The following is a 5,579-nucleotide window of genomic DNA, read 5'->3' on the forward strand; positions in this document are numbered from 1 at the left end:
AATCCGCTACCTTAGCTTCGTTGGTATGACCAAACTGGCGGTGTCTGTTCAGGGAGTTTGCAAGGTGGGTCTCTGTTTGTTTTGGATTTTGACAGAGGGGTCCCCTTTCTGGTGGCTCTGTCAGTGGGGTTCCCTCACCTTCAGATTTGCTGAGTCCTCAGGCCCAAGGGCCGTGGTCTCAGTCTCCATCATTTCTGTGGTTCTTGTTGATTTCATCCAGGGGATTGGTCCTAATGGGTACCATTCGGCACACCAGGAGCTGCCTACCGCATTTCAAACCCTGGAGAGTGTACAAGGTACTGGAGAGGCCAGCATGGTGACCGTAAGGGCAGCAATACCTGAGGACTGAAAAGTTCCCCGGAGCCGAGGTTCCCAGGAGCGAAGATGTCACAATTCAAATACATTAAATGCGTTATATTTTTTTTAAGTTATTTTTCAAAAGCACGCATAATGTCTTAACAGTCGCATCGCCCAACAGTTGCTTAGGACAGGGTGAACTTGAGGGTGTTGGCCAGTGCCTCAGTTGGGCTCCATCTAAATCAGGTCTCTATACGACACGAGCGAGCGGGTAGTTTAACGACAGAGATTTCTACGGCAACAAAAGAAAAAGGTTAATACTTCAAGCAAATTACAAATTCAGTTTCTGAGTTTGGAGAGCGGCCAGTTGAGTTTGCAGACGTCGGGGTTGGAGACTCTTCAGATGAGGCGAGAGCAGGGCAGTGGTGATCTGACCCGTTTCTCTGGCTTGCGGCATGAATGTGCCTGGGGATCTTTCCAAGCAGTCACACGGCCCCAGGCACGGGTCGCCGTCCACACACGAGCTGTTGTGCTGAGCTCTCCGAAGTTGATATCGAGTTGTCCAGCGTTGGGCAAAGGATGGTTTTAGTTTCATAAAGATTCCAAGTCCAGAGACTGGGAGAATTGGAAATGTTAGTTTGGAAAATTCTAGCCAAAGTTTGGAGGAAACTGGAAGAATTCAGGATGCAGTCCAGATTACAGGTAGAAAACAAAATCTCAGAGACAAGAAACAGCACTAGAATCTGATATCCACAAAGATGTATTATCGAAGCCTATTTTTCTCTCTGTAATCATCCCCTGTCTATCAAAGATAACCACAGTAAGACTAATTTGCTTGCAAATTAAGACTGTTTCCAAATACTTGGTATGATTATTTACATAAGTACACAGGAATAGTGATTGATCACATAGGTGCTTTTCAAAAATGTTTATTTATTTGTTTTTGAGAGAGAGAGAGAGAGAGAGAGAGAGAACAGGGGAGGGGCAAAGAGAGACAGAGACACAGAATCCGAAGCAGGCTCCAGGCTCTGAACTGTCAAGGCAGAGCCTGAAGAGGGGCTCAAACCCGTGAACCATGAGATCATGTCCTGAGCCGAAGTTGGATGCTTAACCAACTGAGCCACCCAGGCACCCCCTTATAGGTGCTTTTAAATTTTTTTTTTCAACGTGTATTTATTTTTGGGACAGAGAGAGACAGAGCATGAACGGGGGAGGGGCAGAGAGAGAGGGAGACACAGAATCGGAAACAGGCTCCAGGCTCCGAGCCATCAGCCCAGAGCCTGACGCGGGGCTCGAACTCACGGACCGCGAGATCGTGACCTGGCTGAAGTCGGACGCTTAACCGATTGCGCCACCCAGGCGCCCCTTATAGGTGCTTTTAAATCTACTTTGCTGGAATATTTCATAAAGGAACTCAGATTAGACTTTCAAAAGCATCTCCAGGCCAGGAAGCCAAGCCAGTTTTGTGTTGTTATAGGGAGAACAGATTATTTTTAAACTTATGCAAACACACATATTGTCATGAAAAATAAGAGTATTTAATTAAAAAATAAAACAATTTAAAAAGAGAATAGCAAGAGTTTCTAATTTCTGGAGGAATGGGGGGAGGGGGAAGAAAAACGTTTCAACCTTTGTCGCAGATACACTTTACCAAACTGTTGTGAGTCATAGATAACTTCAGAAGAGGAGAAAAAGGATCCTTTACATCTGGAAAACAAGACATTAAAGAACCAGCAACGTTGTAAATGAAGTCGTCCAAATTACAGTCATCTCTATCAGTTTGTTCAGTGTTTTGTAATTAACAAAATTGTTTTGCTTCATCTTGAGTTAGCGGCTTTACGACTCAATCAGTTTTCCATTAAAGTTTCAGAAATCCTCACTCAGTTCAGTGCTATGGTCTTGAGGTTTTCAGGGAACCTGCATTCTGGACTGATTGTTAGGGTTGTTCCCATGAATGTCTTTGTAAAGGAAGCATTTTTGCAGGAACGTTTTTTGTGAAAGCATCAGAATAAAACAGTAAGTGTCTGTAAATGGCAAAAGGCTTAAAAATGGCCATGGTTAAAGATGTAGTGAGAGTTCATTATAATGCCTTTGACAAGGAAATTTGGTTCTTATTTAAAAAAAATTATGTTCATTTTTGAGAGAGACAAAGAGAGAGAGAGAAAGAGCAAGCAGGGGAGGGGCAGAGAGAGAGGGAGACCCAGAATCTGAAGCAGGTCAGCACAGAGCCTGATGTGGGGCTCGAACTCACAAACCCTGAGATCATGACCTGAGCTGAAGTTGGATACTCAACTGACTGAGCCACCCAGAAGCCCCAGAAATTTGGTTATTTTATGTGACATATATTTTAAAACAATAACCTGAATTATGACTGATAACATTATAGCAGGACATGTCAGACTTCAAGAATTTCATGGAATTTCTGGAATGCTTTTATTACTAACATATATTTATACAGATATCAGCTAAAGACTTCATTCTTTATTTGACAATGCTTCCCATGGAATGTAACAAAACATAATTAGTTCAGCATCTCTTTTATAAGGAGAGGGAACAAATCTTTTGAGATAGTCTAGGGATCCTTTTTAAAATCCCAAAGTTAGTTTGGGGTTAAAAGGACTTCATTTAGAATTTGATATGTGAGAAATTTGTCAAAAATATCCAAAGGTTTAAAACACGTGATCAAATAGGATCAGAGTTCATTGTGAAAACAGTAAAGTACTTAGTTATTCATTCCTACCAAGTGACAATTAAAATTTCACAGGCAGGTACAGAAAGTTACAGAGTTGCAAAAATGAAACTCAGTTCTTTTAATACAGAGGACTCAGTTATTTTCCTACCTAATCCAAGACTTGGCAAGGACAAAGCACATGAAATTATTTTCATAAAATACAGAATCTTTGCTTTGCAGGCAAAATACATTAAAAGTACAGAAACACCTTTGTTTACAATTTCTTGTTAGGGGCAGACTGATAATCTAAAAAAATGTTGTGATTTTAACAGCAGAAACCAAATTCTAATTTTGTACCATGTACTCTTGATATTAAAATTCTTTAAAAAAAATTTTTTTTAAACGTTTATTTATTTTTGAGACAGAGACAGACAGAGCATGAACGGGGGAGGGGCAGAGAGAGAGGGAGACACAGAATTGGAAGCAGGCTCCAGGCTCTAAGCCATAAGCCCAGAGCCCGAACTCATGGACCGCGAGATCGTGACCTGAGCTGAAGTCAGACGCTTAACCGACTGAGCCACCCAGGCGCCCCCCCCCTTTTTTTTTAAATTTTAAGTAGGCTCCACGCTCAACACAGGGCTTGAACTCACAACCCCGAGATCAAGAGTGGCATGCTCCATTGATTGAGCCAGCCAGGCTCTCCTAAAATCCTTTTTTTTTTTTTTAAGTTAAATAAATCCATTCCAATCTTAGCTTGACTACACATTAAATTCCTTTTTCAAGATCTCTTTCCACAAACCTGCAACATTCTTTAACCATTTAGATCTTGTCCTATCTTTTTCCCTTCTTATTCTGGAACAATCATTTTAATTCAAGACAAAATTACTTCCTTTCTCCCTTACCCCTCCCCCCAAAAAGAAAAACCCAAACCAAAAAAAAAAACACAAAAAAAACAATAACAATAACAAAAACCCATCTCCTTCATACCTTATTCAAAAACAAGAGAGAGAAAATGGAATGCATTCTTTGATTGGCAAATAGAAGCTGCTAAAGGACAAAATGACTCCAAAACACAGCTCCAAAAGGGTCCTTACAGGATGCAAATAGAGAGTCTTGCACACAAACACTGGCCATCTGAGCAGGCATGCACAATAAAGTTGGGCAGCTTAGAACCTAAGAGAGAGAGCTCAGATTCGAGAGACTCACCTTCACTCTTCAGGGTCGACAAGAAAGTGGTGAGCTCAGTGGGCTCTGTGGGTGCCAGGGTCTGTTTGCTCAGCAGCCTCGGGGTCTGTGTGTGGGGTGGGGGTGGGGGGCTGTCTTCTGTTTGAATCCCACTTCTGACACCATGAAACGTCAAAAGTCCCTATGTAACAGAAGTAAATAAAACCAACGAATGGCCAAAGCCGTCATGATTGAGTTTGTTGTGTATACGCCAAAAAGACGGTTGGCAAAGCCGGGAACACTCAAACCAAAACACGGAATGGGGCTCAGGGGGGTGTCCTTAAAGAGCAGCTTCTATGGTGAGAAAGCACAGTGTTCATTCTCCACAGGGATTGGTTTTCATATCAGAATTTTCCTAAGCGATGGAAATGGCTAGTGGCCGTTTCACATCAACCTCAGAAAAGAGAGTAAGCTTTGCTCCTGATTTTTCAGAGGCACAGCAAGAAATGACTTGGGTCAACTTAGCCTTGCAAAGTCCGCTACCTTCAGCTTCGTTGGTATGACCAAACTGGTGGTGTCTGTTCAGGGAGTTTGCAAGGTTGGTCTCTGTTTGTTTTGGATTTTGACAGTGGGGTCCTCTCTCCAGCTATGTCCTCCACCTGGGACAGGACCAGGCTGTTCGCTCCTGGAGGAGCTGGGCCCTGATCTGAGGCCAGTACATCCTTCCGTGCCTGCCTTTGCTGGGCCTGTGTTTCCCCACTGAAACCATGAGCTGGGGCTTCAGCTGGGCACCGTTCCCCAGGCTCCTGAGTTTCTGAGACTTTCACAGAGGATGTAGGTCAAAGCCATTTATCACCATTTCACCTTGCTGTCTTTCCTATAATGGAGAAGAATCCTCCTTATCCAAAGAGAAATTCCTGGGGATGTCTAAGACCCGGGGTGGAGGCAATGCCAGGTGCCCTTCCCTCATTTGCAGGGCCTGCTTGCCCTCGGACAGGGTGGTGGGCACTGTGATGCATTCACTCATCTCCTGTGATAGACACCGCGCCCCTGAGGCTGGCCCTAGCGTCGAGCGCCCTGTCCTCGGAGAGCGAGCCTACTCCAGCTCGACTCCCTTTGTCTCCCGAGGGCTCTGATGGGGCTGAGGGCCCGCGCGCCCGGCCACCTGGGAAGTAGGTGCTCAGGGAGAAGAGCAACGAGGCCAGGGAGCGCCGTTGTGCGCAACATGGGTGCTCCCGGGCAGGCTTCCTCAGCCGGAGGACTGTCACTACGCGAGGCGCACGACACCTGCGGGCACAGGTGCAGGCGCGGGGGCGGCGAGCCGGCGGCTCCCGCAGCCGCAACACTGCGGGATCCGGAACAGCGACTCGGGTGGCGCGCGGGGCAGCGGAGGACGAGGGGCGGGGCCTAGGGGCGGGGCCTAATCATGGGCGGGGCCGATGATTAG

The 5,579-nt window shown here is 45.3% G+C and overlaps 1 long non-coding RNA gene across 2 annotated transcripts in view; it reads right to left on the reverse strand.

Annotated features, from left to right (window-relative positions):
• Nucleotides 1-399: 399 nt before the first annotated feature.
• Nucleotides 400-5,579, reverse strand: part of LOC121017487 (uncharacterized) — a 7,686-nt gene continuing 2,506 nt past the window's right edge. The window contains exons 2-3 of one of the 2 annotated variants that reach the window (XR_005784777.1): nucleotides 4,175-4,334; nucleotides 400-589 (exon numbers count right to left, since the gene is read on the reverse strand). This is a non-coding gene — a long non-coding RNA (uncharacterized LOC121017487). Of the gene's footprint in view, nucleotides 590-1,813; nucleotides 2,005-4,174; nucleotides 4,335-5,579 lie in introns of those variants that run through there. The other variant, XR_005784778.1, reaches the window with a different exon arrangement.

Source organism: Herpailurus yagouaroundi, unplaced genomic scaffold (assembly GCF_014898765.1).
Source record: "Herpailurus yagouaroundi ecotype Mexico unplaced genomic scaffold, PumYag 216, whole genome shotgun sequence".
In the NCBI taxonomy this organism is placed as follows: domain Eukaryota; kingdom Metazoa; phylum Chordata; class Mammalia; order Carnivora; family Felidae; genus Herpailurus; species Herpailurus yagouaroundi.